The sequence below is a fragment of the Zalophus californianus genome, chromosome 4 (assembly GCF_009762305.2).
Source record: "Zalophus californianus isolate mZalCal1 chromosome 4, mZalCal1.pri.v2, whole genome shotgun sequence".
Lineage (NCBI taxonomy): Eukaryota > Metazoa > Chordata > Mammalia > Carnivora > Otariidae > Zalophus > Zalophus californianus.
The window spans coordinates 64,914,398-64,928,318 of NC_045598.1; positions in this window are offsets into that span (position 1 = coordinate 64,914,398).

Here is a 13,921-nt window from a genome sequence, read left to right on the forward strand (position 1 = left end):
TAGGTCTTGATCTCAAGGTCATGAGTTTGAGCCCCGTGCTGGGGCTACTTAAAAAAAAAGGAATAGTTATAACATTTTATGCTCCTTTTTTTTTTTTAACTTTTTTAAATTTATTTATTCATGAGAGACAGAGAGAGAGAGAGAGAGGGGCAGAGGGAGAAGCAGGCTCCCAAGGAGCAGAAAGCCCGATGTGGGACTCGATCCCAGGACCCTGGGATCATGACCTGACCTGAAAGTAGACACTTAACCATCTGAGCCACCCAGGCACCCTTTATGCTCCTTTCCCAGAGTATTTGATGCATAAATTTTGGAGGACATTTTTATTTTTATTTTTTTTAAAGATTTTATTTATTTATTTGAGAGAGAGAATGAGAGAGAGAGAGCACATGAGAGGGGGGAGGGTCAGAGGGAAAAGCAGACTCCCTGCTGAGCAGGGAGCCCGATGCCTGACTCGATCCTGGGACTCCAGGATCATGACCTGAGCCAAAGGCAGTCGCTTAACCAACTGAGCCACCCAGGAGCCCTTGGAGGAGATTTTTAGAAGTTAAAATTGGAACCCTGAGCTGATAATGGGGCATTAGTATTATTTAAAAATGAGTTGCTGGGTTATATAAGTTTATTCTCATGAAGTTTAAAAAGGGTATACATGATGACCAAGTGGGATTTATTCTAGGTATGCAAGGCTGGTTTAGTATTTATAATTTCTCTAATACATCCTTTTTCTCACCTCCTTTGCACTGTTGTTGGCAAATAATAGCATGTTATAGTCACAAGAACACATTTACCTTGTTTTATACAATTACTTTTTAAATCAGTTAAGAAGAAGAAACACACATTTATACTGTCTTTTATAATTAGATAATTACCTTTGCCAATGCTCTTTGTTTCTTCATGTGGATTTGAATTTACTGACCTGGTCTCTTGGCTTTCAGCCTGAAGAATTTTTGACAGATTTATTGTAAGCTGGGTCTGCTATCAACAAATTCATTTGGATTGTGTTTATCTGGGAATATCTTTATTTTGCCTTCATTTTTGAAAGATAGCCTTGCAAGATACAAGATTCTTGGTTGACAGATTTTTTTCTTTGAGCACTTTGCATATGTTATTCCACTGTCTCTGGCCTCATTATTTCTGGTTATAGGTCAGCCAATCCTATTGGGGTTACTTTGTGAATAATGAGTCATTTATCTCTTATTATTTTTGAGATTATCTCCTTGTCTTTGTCTTTTAGCATTTTTATTCTCATGTCTGTGGATATCTGTGCTTATCCTATTTTGAGTTTGTTGATATTTAGATTAATGTTTTTCAATAAATTTGGGAAGTTTCCAGCCATTATTTCTTCAAATATTTCTTCTGCTCCTTTCGTTCTTCTCCTTCTGGTACTCCAGTTTTGCATATATAGGTATGCTTAATGGTATTCCACTATTCTCTGAGGCTCTGTTCATTTTTCTTCATTCTTTTTTTTTCCTCTCAATTCTTTTGATTGCATAATCTCATCAATCTATCTTCAAGTTTGGTAATTCTTTTTTCTGCCAATTCAAATCTACTGTTGAACCCCTCTAATAAATTTATCATTTCACTTACTGTCCTTTCAGCTCTAGAATTTACATTTGGTTCTTTTTTATAATTTCTCTTTATTGATACTCTTCATTTGATGAGACATTGTCATCATATCTTCCTTTACTTAATCATGGTTTCCCTTTTTTTTGTTGTTGTTTCTTTGAACCTATTTACAATGGCTTCTTCTAAGTTTTTGTCTGTTTAATCCAACATCTGGTTTCTTCAGAGGCAGTTTCCTTTGCCTTTTTTTCCTGATGTATGGGTCATATTTTCCATTTCTTTGTATGTCTTGTGCTTGCTTCTGTTGTTGTTGTTGGATATTAGGCATTTTAGATAATATAACAACTTGGGTACTAGTTCCCACCCCCCTCTAGGACTTGTTATTTACTTGTTTGGTGCCTGGCTGAATTATTTTAGTCAAGTCTTTTTCCCCCGTAAAGTAAAGCCTCTGATGTTGCTCTTCATGAAGAGGATGAAGGCTTGGGTATGCTCACAGTCACCCTGGGATAACTGTTTTTGGCAAGGTTCTCTCTCTTTCCCTGACCACACCCAGTGGTTAAATTACACTAATTGCCGACTGATATTCTATTGTTTTCAACAATGCCTTTGGGTCATAAATTGCTGGCAAACCGATTAAGTCAAAGTAGGACTCCTTTGAAGGGATAGTTCTGAAATTTTCTTTCAGATGTGTTCTGACCCCTGGAGGGCTCCGCCCATTTGTCTCTTTCCTCTTGTCTCTCTGGCAAACCTGTGCTGGGGGGTAGGGGAGAGGTAAGAACAATGATGCTTTTTGGGGGAAGGTGACACCCCTGCTTTAGAAGCTGAATACTGGGATGGGGGTAATTTGGGAGTAACCCCACGTCTCTTTAGCTTGTCTCTTCCAGCATGGAAACCTGCCCCTTGGGCCAGTTTAAGGACACTGAGAGTTCCAATATTTTCAGCAGAGCTGTCCCCAAGGTAGAGCCTCTGTCCCAAGAAGGGGGGGCATGGTGGTGGAAGAAGGGAGTCTCCCAACTCTCGCATTCACCGGAATTTAGCCTAGCAACAGGTAGCTGGGGCAGGATGAGAGATGATGAGGTCCTGCCCTTCCCAGGAAGATCATCCTCTGAGTGGATTATAATTCTTCAGATTGGAGAAACAGGGATATTCCTGGCTATGGCAGTCTCTAGTGGAGCTTCCATCTCACTGAGCTAGAAAGGAGAAGGATGGAGTAGATCTTGGCCAAACACCGCAGATTGTCCCTATTCTTATCAAATTTTAATAGATTTTATTGAATAAATGTTTCTTCATTTGTTGTATGCCTTTAGAACCATTTCCAGAGATCTTAAATAAGTGTTTAAATTTTTTTTCCATCAGTTTCACTGGGGAGTAGGTCTGCATAACTTCTCATGCTATCTCATAGTTGAGCCCCACACAGTTTAAACCTTGATGGATTAAAAAAAAAAAAATTGTTTCTTGAAAGGGTGATAGGTATGTTGCTTCTAATATTTTTAGTTGTTCATATTTGTGTAATTATCAAAATGCCTAAACTACTAATAATGTGTTGTTTTTTTTAAGATTTTATTTTTTTTTTTAAGATTTTATTTATTTATTCATGAGAGACAGAGGGAGAGAGGGGGAGAGAGAGAGAGAGAGAGAGAGAAGCAGAGGGAGAAGCAGGCTGCCAAGGAGCAGGGAGCCCGATGTGGGACTCGATCCCAGGACCCTGGGATCATGACCTGAGCCGAAGGCAGACGCTTAACCATCTGAGCCACCCAGGCGCCCTTTTATTTATTTATTTGACAGAGAGATAGAGCGTGCACAAGCAGGGCGAGTGGCAGGCAGAGGCAGAGGGAGAAGCAGGCTCTCCGCAGAGCAGGGGGAGCCTGATATGGGACTCAATCCCAGGACCCCGGGATCATGACCTGAGCAGAAGGCAGTCGCTTAACCAACTGAACCACCCAGGTGCCCTAATATTGTGTTTTAACAAATGACTTCGGAGAAAGAGGATCAATTATCTTCATTCTTTTTTATAAGTAATGTTTTTGCTTATTTCTTAAGTATAAGCTGAAATAATTAAAGTACATAAAAACATAGGGTGGCCTATTTAAAATATGACCCATGCAAGAAGGCAGGCAAAGTGAGGTTGGAAAGAATACTACTAGGCATCAGGTTTTACCAATAACTAACATTTGTGACCTTGGTCAGGTTGTTTAACCTCACTGCCTTAGCTTTTTCTTATTGGTAAAATTAAAAGTTTAAATAAGATGATCTCGAGGGACACCTTGTTGGCTCAGTCGGTAGAGCATGTGACTCTTGATCTCAGGGTCATGAGTTCAAGCCCCATGTTGGGCACGGATCTTGCTTAAAAATAAAAAAATAAATAAGTAAAATAAGATGCTTTCTAAGTCTTCGGTAACTTGAAAATATTGTATTCCTAACAAGGAATATTAAAGAATGATGACTTCTAAATTTTATTTTAAAATTGCTTATTTATGGAAGGCATTTGATGTAAGGAGCACTGGGTGTTCTTTGCACCTGATGAATCACTAAATTCTACCTCTGAAACTAGTAAAAAAATTGCCCATTTATTTATTTTACAGGGAGTCAAATTTTCAAAATTAGGATTTTTTTTTACTTAATTTTTTTTACATTATGATGTATCTATAGAAAAGAGACTGGAAGAAAACAAACCAAAACATTTAAAAGTGATGATCTCAAGATGGTAGGATTCAGAGTAACTATTTGCTTTCATCTTCATTTTCAAATTTAAAACATTTTCTCCAAGGAGCACATGCTATATTTTTAGCCATAAATTTGTTTTACAATTACCCCTGTTTAAAGTATTGTATTAATTGTAATACTGATGATTGTTGTTAGATGACAATGACACTAGATGAGGTCTATCTTCCTGTAGATGAAACTGCCTTAAGTGATTGTACCATAAATTTAATTCACTAGAATCTAGTTTGAACTCATGGGCGAGAAGTTTATTTGTATCATTGACAACTGTAGAAGGTCCTGTACATTTCCTAAAAGAATAAAGTACTGGTACTAATCTTAGTACTAGTACTAGTAATAGTGTTAGGGTGGAAAAGAATAATGTATGCCTTTTATAATTCTAACAAGTCACAGTATATGATGCAGGGAATTTAAATTAGGTAATGTTATTGTTTCATCAAGCTTTGAAATTTAAACTATTTATAGGATTAATATGGTTTTAAAAAATTGATACAGGGTGCACCTGGGTGGCTCAGTTGGTTAAGCGACTGCCTTCGGCTCAGGTCATGATCCTGGAGTCCCGGGATCGAGTCCCACATCGGGCTCCCTGCTCGGCGGGGAGTCTGCTTCTCCCTCTGACCCTCTTCCCTCTCATGCTCTCTATCTCTCATTCTCTCTCTCTAATAAATAAATAAAATCTTTAAAAAAAAAATAAAAAATAAAAAAAAATAAAAAATTGATACAGGGAACAAAATTAGAAAATTAGTTTGCCCACCTCTCAATTATTCCTCACTTAACCCTATTTTTTTCTCAAAGTTGTTACTAGGAATAATAATCATAGAAGTTTAGAAACTTTAAAATATCTATTAATAAACTTGTTAGAATTCATTTTCAAATATCAACCTACATTAAAACATAGTTTAAAAAGTTGGGGTGCCTGGGTGGCTCAGTCGTTAAGTGTCTGCCTTCGGCTCAGGTCATGGTCCCAGGGTCCTGGGATCGAGCCCCGCATCAGGCTCCCTGCTCAGTGGGAAGCCTGCCTCTCCTTCTCCCACTCCCCCTGCTTGTGTTCCTGCTCTCGCTCTCTCTCTCTCTAATAAATAAATAAAATCTTTTAAAAAAAAAGTTAATAAACCGTGTGTCTGGGTGGCTTAGTTGGTTGAGCAACTGCCTTCGGATCAGGTCATGATCCTGGAGTCCCAGAATCAAGTCCCACATTGGGCTCCCTGCTCGGCAGGGAGTCGGCTTCTCCCTCTGACCTTCTTCCCTCTCGTGCTCTCTATCATTCTCTCTCTCACAATAAATAAATAAATAAAAATCTTTTTTTTTTAAAGATTTTATTTATTTATTTGACAGAGAGAGACAGCGAGAGAGGGAACACAAGCAGGGGGAGTGGGAGAAGGAGAAGCAGGCTTCCGGCGGAGCAGGGAGCCCGATGCAGGGCTCGATCCCAGGACCCTGGGATCATGACCTGAACCGAAGCCAGACACTTAATGGCTGAGCCACCCAGGCGCCCCAAATAAATAAAAATCTTTAAAAATAAATAAATAAATAAATAAAAAGTTAATAAACCACAAAAATCTCATAAACAAGTAAAACTATTCTGTAATTCAAAGGAAATAAAAATTCTCAAATATTAGGCTATTTTCTAGAGCTATGTAATGTATAGTATTGTTTTGTTTTTTACTCTTTGCCAGCAAGAATATATTGCTTACATTTGTGCATGAATGTTTATACATATCAGTTTGAACCATATGAAGTTATATTCAATTTTTTTGATCTATAAAAATAGCAATATGAAATTAGCTGAGTTTTGACCTATGAAAATAATTTCATATACATATACAAAGTTTCATAAAACATCACCTATCCTTCCTAGATGGAATGACCTAGATATTTTCTATTTTACTCCAGTTCATTAAATTTTTTTCTGATTGTATCCCACTACATTTATTTCATGATTTACATTTGTGAACTAACTCTACAGTTTGAAAAACACTCATAGATAGGTATTCTGATAAGGATATAAATGTAGTGATTGCCAAAATTTAAACTTGTCAGATAGTTTAAGTTCCCTTTTATTTTTACAAAATTCACTTTTATTTTTTTATTTTTATTTGTATAAGTAGGCTCCCCACCCAAGGTGGGGCTCAAATTCATAACCCCGAGGGACGCCTGGGTGGCTCAGTCGGTTAAGTGCTTGCCTTCGGCTCAGGTCATGATCCCAGGGTCCTGGGATGGAGCCCTGCATAGGGCTCCTTGCTCAGTGGGGAGCCTGCTTCTCCCTCTGCCTGCTGCTTCCCTTGTTTGTGCTCTGATCTCTCTCTCTCATTCTCCGACAAAGAAATAAATGAAATCTTAAAAAAAAAAATTCATAACCCTGAGATCAAGAGTCACATGCCCTACTGACTGAGCCAGCCAGGCACCCCTATTTTTTATTAAATCCACTTTTAAACTACTGACTGAAAGGTTTTTTGTTTGTTTTTTTCTTTAAAGATTTTAGTTATTTATTTGAGAGAGAGTGAGAGAGAGAGCACAAGCTGGAGGAGGAACAGAGGGAGAAGGAGAAGCAGATTCCCCACTGAGCAGGGAGCCCAACACGGGGCTGGATTCCAGGACCCTAGCTGAAGTCAGACACTTAGTGGACTGAGCCACCCAGGCACTCCCTGACTGGAAAGTTTTAACTCATTATTTGATTGTTGAAATAGTAGTAAATATTGTTTTTCTTGGTCATGAGACAAATTCTCATAAAAGACAACTATTTCAATTAATCTGCGGTGGAGTTCATTCCCTTCCTTCCCCCAGAACTTAAGTATATATGTAGCAATATAAATTTCTATTAAATTTACCATATTAAAGGCCCGTATCAGCTATGACAACATTCAGATTTCCTTCGAATTTTGCTTATACATTATTTTAGCAATTCATTTTATTAGTTGGTAACATTTAAAAAAATTAAATCTATAAACCAAAGACTGTATTATAAAAATCTTACATATAGAGAGGTATTTGAGTAAGAAACAGAAATGTCTTAAATTTCTCAATTTATTTAGAATATTCAGAATAGATTTGAGTGAGCTTAATTCTGATGTGTTGCTTTACTCTGATTTAAGGGAAGATAAATGAAGCACACTTTTACTTAAATTTTTTTTTTCAATTTGCTTTAAACTTTAAAAGAGGGCATGTGTTGAATGGAGCACTGGGTGTTATATGCAAACAATGAATCATGGAACACTACATCAAAAACTAATGATGTAGGGCGCCTGGGTGGCTCAGTTGGTTAAGCGACTGCCTTCGGCTCAGGTCATGATCCTGGAGTCTGAGGATCGAGTCCCGCATCGGGCTCCCTGCTCAGCAGGGAGTCTGCTTCTCCCTGTGACCCTCTTCCTTCTCGTGCTCTCTATCTCTCATTCTCTCTCTCTCAAATAAATAAATAAAATCTTTAAAAAAAAAAAAAAAAAAAAAAAAACTAATGATGTAATGTATGGTGATTAACATAACATAATAAAATTAAATTTCAAAAAAGTGAATTTAAAATTGGCTTTTAAAAACTTCCATTCTCTTTGCCAGCATCACAACCATTTCAGGACTATATATGAGAAAATAAAATACCATTTAGAGTGTCTGACTGAATTCTATTTTCACATTTCTTAATTTTATGGTAATCATCAGTGACAACAAAAATAATGCAGGGAAATGTTTCCCAAGTTGTTGTATTCAATGGTTTTCATTTGTGAGCATTAAATGTAATCTTGATGTTTGAGGGGGTTGTACATAGTTTTTACTTGTAGGCTGTTGGAGGTCATAGACCTTTGGGTAAGTGTCCTCTTTATTATTGCTATTTCAGTTCATGGTGTGCTTCTGGGAGAGAAATGAATGGGCCACATACATATATCTCTAAAGCAGCAGCCAAGAAATTGTCTGATAACTGTTGTTTAGAAATATTAGAAATTATTAGATAAATAAATTGCATCAAGTGGTTGTGTGTGTGTGTGTGTGTGTGTGTGTAATTTCCAAAGTCATGAAAATATTTTTTCAGAAAAACTAAAATGTTCTTTTCTCCAGAAAAAAAGCAATCAAGAGCACTTATTAGTTGACTAAGTATATTTGGAAGATATTAGCCTTGTTAGGTAAATCATACATAGTGCCTTAGCCAGGGTTCTCCAGAGAAACAGAACCAATATGATAGATGGATGGATACATAGATGATTGATTGATTGATTTATTAAGCAGAAGAACCAGGAAAGCCAGTGATATAATTCAGTCCAAGTCCAAAGGCCTGAGAAGCCAGGGGCTGGTCTAAAACCTGGAGTCTGAAGGCTCTAGAACCAAGAGTTCTGATGTCCCAGGGCAGGAAAAGATGGACATCTCAGCTAAGAGCTTTGCCTTTTGTTCCCTTGCTGCCCTCAACAGATTGGATGGTGCCCACCCACACTGGTGAGGGCAGAGCTCTTTATTTAGCTGACTGAATCAAATGCTAACCTCTTCCAGAAACTCCTTCACAGACACACCCAGGAAAAATGTTTTACTAGCTATGTTGGCATCCCTTAAGCCAGTCAAGCTGCCGACACAAAATTAACTATCACATATAGTGAGCACTTAAAGTATATGTTATTACTATAAAGAAGAATGCTTCTTGTTTCCCACTCAGAGCACACAAGGAAATCATAATTGTTTCATTTATTACATATATTACCTCATTTAAAGAAATAACCTATCTGGCTCAATAGTAAATATTAGCTATTATTAGTCATAGCATCTTTTCATTTGAAAGTAGACTTAGAATCCTTATTTCAGGCCTTAGTGCCAGGATTTATTCACTCAGTATTAAACATTTAAGAGCAAACTATATGCCAGGCATTAAATTCATGAGGATTTGTGGGTTTCTACTTCCTGGCCAGGAGAGGAAAGCAGCAAGAGCTCTCTGATAATCAGCCCTAGAGAAAATGTAGAGCTAGTTGGAAACAGAAGGAACTGTATAGAGATTTAGGCTGTGCTGAACGAACTCATTTGTCAGGGTTAATAGATGGCAGGCTGGTGAGGCAACGATGAGAGGATTTGTTGGAGGAAAGCTTAAGTCTGCTCTTGTCTTTTTCCAGCACTACCTTGTAATAGACATTACCCACAGCTTTACACCCAAAATTGGAGGCAACAGCCCGGGTTGCAGACACTGATATCTGCAGAGTGTTACCAGGGCAAAGCCTTGGTGTCAAGAGGTGTTGATGAAAACAAATGTAGACAGACTGATAGTCCTTGGATGGCCATTGCTCCTTCCTTCCCTTCAAAGCCCTTGGGCCGGTGAATTACTTCTCCCAATGTGCTTCTTACTAAGGATTTAAAGGTAAACTTCTGACAAAGGAGTTGCCTAACAGATAAGCAGCACACCAGAATGATCAATAGTATTGAGGCAGTGCCTGGGGCCTTTGCCTTTAGGCTCCTCCCAAGTCCATAAATTCATTCAACTAGGGTCCTGGTTGTAGGCTCTTTGTCAATTTACGTTATCAGCTGGAGCAATTCAGGGAATGTGGCCAAACAGATACCAATTTTCTTTCCATTCAAAGTGGACAATCAAGCAAACTGTCCAAAGTTCTTCACATTGGGGGGATTTCCCTTCACCACATCTTTCAGGGCCATCCCGAGTACGTTGTAATGCAGCAGCTTTCCATTTCTGGCTAGTGCCAGCATACTGTGCAGATCCAGGCCTGTGTGTTTTCCTCCTTTATAACTAGTCTTTACTTGGCTTTGCCATGTCATTTATACGTAATGGAATGTATCATTCTATTAATTCCCTTAATAATAGAGTACATGTTTCAACTTTATGACTTGGTTGACCAAGTAACACTCAATGCATGAGGAGTAGCTCAGGTTTTGTAATCGTTTGGTGTCCCACGATGAGGGGATGAGTATCTACCAGCATCCGTCAGTAGGTCAGGAGCTGCTCTTCAAAGAGAAAGTGGTTGTTGGCCTCAGAGGGCATGCCTGTACTCCAAAATCCTAAGGGTTTGCCTATGATTCTTATATTGGGATTTATCCAAGGCTCCATCAATCTATACCTGCTACAATATTCCATATAACCTTGAGCTGAATTTTGAAAAGGGGGCTATCAGGCTGCCATGTTGGGAAAGAGCTTTCTAAGAGTACCATGAACAAAGGGCAGTAGTAGTTAGGAATCTGCCAGTGCTCTAACAGGGCTAAAATATAGGTTTTGATCTGGGAGAGGCAGGGGAATACGTGGGGAACTGGCAATAGATGTATGCTATCCTAGGGTAGTTGTGTTTTATCCTATAAGCCAGTGGTTCCCAAATTTAGGGTGAATCAGAGTCACCTGGAGAGCTTGTTAAAACATGGGTGGTAGTTTGGGGATGGAACCTGAGAATGTGCATTTATAAAAACCTCCTGGGTGATGCTGATGGTCTTGGTCTGGAGACCACACTTTGAGAACTACTGCTACTAGAAATAGAAAAGAAATAACTTTTTTTTTTTAAGATTTTATTTATTTATTTGAGAGAGAGAATGAGAGAGAGCACGAGAGGGAAGAGGGTCAGAGGGAGAAGCAGACTCCCCGTCGAGCAGGGAGCCCGATGTGGGACTCGATCCCAGGACTCCAGGATCATGACCTGAGCAGAAGGCAGTCGCTTAACCAACTGAGCCACCCAGGCGCCCCAGAAATAAATGGTTTTAAATAGGAAAGTATCATAATTAGATTTAAGTTTGCTAAGATCATTCACAGGTAGAGATATAGCGATGGATAAAGAAGATACAGCATAGGAGAAATGAGACGAGTTACAAGACAAAAATGATTGTGTTAAGAGATTATGAGGGCTTGAGTTAAAGTTAACAATAGAAATGGGAAGGAAGGAGAAAATAATGTCAAAAAATATTTAGCATTTTTTAAAATGCCAGATACTATGCGTAAACATTTTGCCATGGATTTTTATGGTACTCTGGATCTTTTCAAAGCATTTGAGATCCTGGCAGAGAAGAAAGTGCTATAATGACAAAGGATGGAATAAACTTTCTTTGGGGGAATATATTTAATTCCCAGAAAAGAAATGTCAGTTACAAACTTGAAACACATCAGCAAAACTGAATCATCTTTTATATTAATAACCACAAGAATGGTAAATTTTTAAATGTTCTATTTAAGTAGGAATAATCCATTTTCACCTTTTAAATGATACAGACTGCTAAAACGTTAAAGTAGTCCCATAGTGTTATACTGAATCATAGAATTTTATCATTTTTTTAAGAGTTATATTACTTTTATACTTAAAGGAATCTCAGGTGGTTCCGTCCCTCTCAGTTCTGTTTAAAACAAACAGGGGCGTCTGCACGGCTCAGTCGTGAAGCGTTTGCCTTCGGCTCAGGTCATGATCCCAGAGTCCTGGGATCGAGCCCCGCATCAGGCTCCCTGCTCAGCGGGAAGCCTGCTTCTCCCTCTCCCACTCCCCCTGCTTGTGTTCCTGCTCTATCTCTCTCTTTGTCAAATAAATAAATAAAATCTTTAACAAACAAACAAACAAAACAACCAGTGAGGAAACTAGTGTCCAGAGCTGTTAAATGACATGCCCACAAGCTCATTAGTGATAGAGCTTAGACTAGGTTTCCTCACTGCTGGTCTGGTGTTCTGCATTAACCACATTATTGATTATTATCAGTTGCTCACAAAATAAAATTCCAACTTCTTCCTGGTAGTCAAGACAATATATAATCTGGTACAAACCTGCTTTTTCAATTATATATGTTCAAACTCTAACCCTAGGGACAAGTTTGTAAGATAAATCATTCACATCTACTTATGTTTGGCCTCTGTAGGAAGAAAGCCCCTGAGTTTTTCTCCTTTTATGTTCCTTATATCATTCTAATTTCATCTGTCAAAATCAAGCTCTACCTCAGATGTGAGACATTCCTGATCAGAATCAATCTTTTCCTCATTCTTCTTCCTTCCGGCAGACCTTATTATATTCCACCTTGTATAATTTACAGTTATGTTAATCTTCCTCACTAGAGTGGGTCTTCTTGGAAATTGACTTTTCTTCCCCAGTCTTTAAGTCAGGCTTAATGCAAAACAATTCCTCAATAAGTGTTGGATTGGATTTATGCTGAATAATTTAAATAGTAGACATTTTGTAAAATTTATATAGTATTTTTATTTAATATACATGTCCAAGAAAGCAGATAATGCAAAATGTTTTGAAGCAGAAGAAATTGTTTATTTGTCCTAGAAGCAATTTGGAAGAAGTAGACTATGTTTTTAAAAAATATTTAAGTAAGCTCTACACCCAACATGGAGCTTGAACTCACAACCCTGAGATCAAGAGTCACAGGCTCTTCCAGTTGAGCCAGTCAGGCGCTCCAGAAGTAGACCATTTTGAATTAAATATTAAATACAATGTATCACAAAGATAGATTGTTTGATTACTTTCTCATATGGTTTATAACCTGAAATACTCATTTGCTAAATAAATGTAGTTTAGGATTTGATTTAATGAACAGATAAAAATGTGATCAGCAAATGTGAAATTTCCTATTATTATACTTTAAAATGAATGGAATTGCAAGTGTTTTTAATATTTCTCTTATAACTTAAATTCACAATTTAAAGCAACTTTTCTTAATCCAAAATGTTTGGAATAAAATGTTGATTATATCGAATAATTAAAATATACCATATTCAGATAGCCTATTTTCAAAGTCCGAGTACAATGAAATATGCTGTATGAAAACTGTTATCAAACACAAAACACATATTTGATTCAGAAAATACTACAGGATCTTACAGTATGTCATTCATTTTCATTATGAATATCTATTGTGTTAGTTAATAATAACTAATATTTCTTAATTATTTACTATGTGCTGAGTACGTTACTTCATCTGCAGATGTTATTTCATGTAACCCTCTTATTTACCGTAAGAAATAAATATCTTTAAGCATGAAAAATTAGCCAAGAGGGGCGCCTGGGTGGCTCAGTCGGTTAAGCGTCTGCCTTCGGCTCAGGTCATGGTCCCATGGGTCCTGGGATCGAGTCCCGCATCGGGCTCCCTGCTCGGCGGGGAGCCTGCTTCTCCCTCTCCCTCTGCCTGCCTCTCTGCCTACTTGTTCTCTCTATCTCTCTGCCAAATAAATAAATAAAAATCTTTAAAAAAAAATTAGCCAAGAGAGATGAAAAGATTTGCCCCAAATCATTGTCGACTATTATCATATAATAGCGTGATGACTTCAATCAGTTCTCTTAATGTAAAACTCATGCACTTAATTGGTATCCTGAACAGCTTCCCTGATTTATAACAGTTGTGGAAACTATAGAACATTATACCATCTCTGTAGAACATTCCCCTATGGCTGATTTTGTCCTTTTTAAAAACATATATTATTTTTATTTGTTTACTTGACTTTTGAAAGGAAAGTGGAAGGCAGGATGCCCGCTTAAAAATTCCATTCAGATTTTTTAGGTTGTATCTATGCCATGCTCATCAACATTCTCTGCACTCTGCTTGGCAGATATAAACTTCAGCCCTGTCTCTATTATAAAATTATAGCAAAACCTGAGTTCTATTATTTTAAATGACTGAGGTTATAATGATTAGTTTACAGATAAAATTCTTAACTTAAAAAACTTTCTGGGTAAATTCAGTGTTCTTTTTTTTTTTTAAAGAT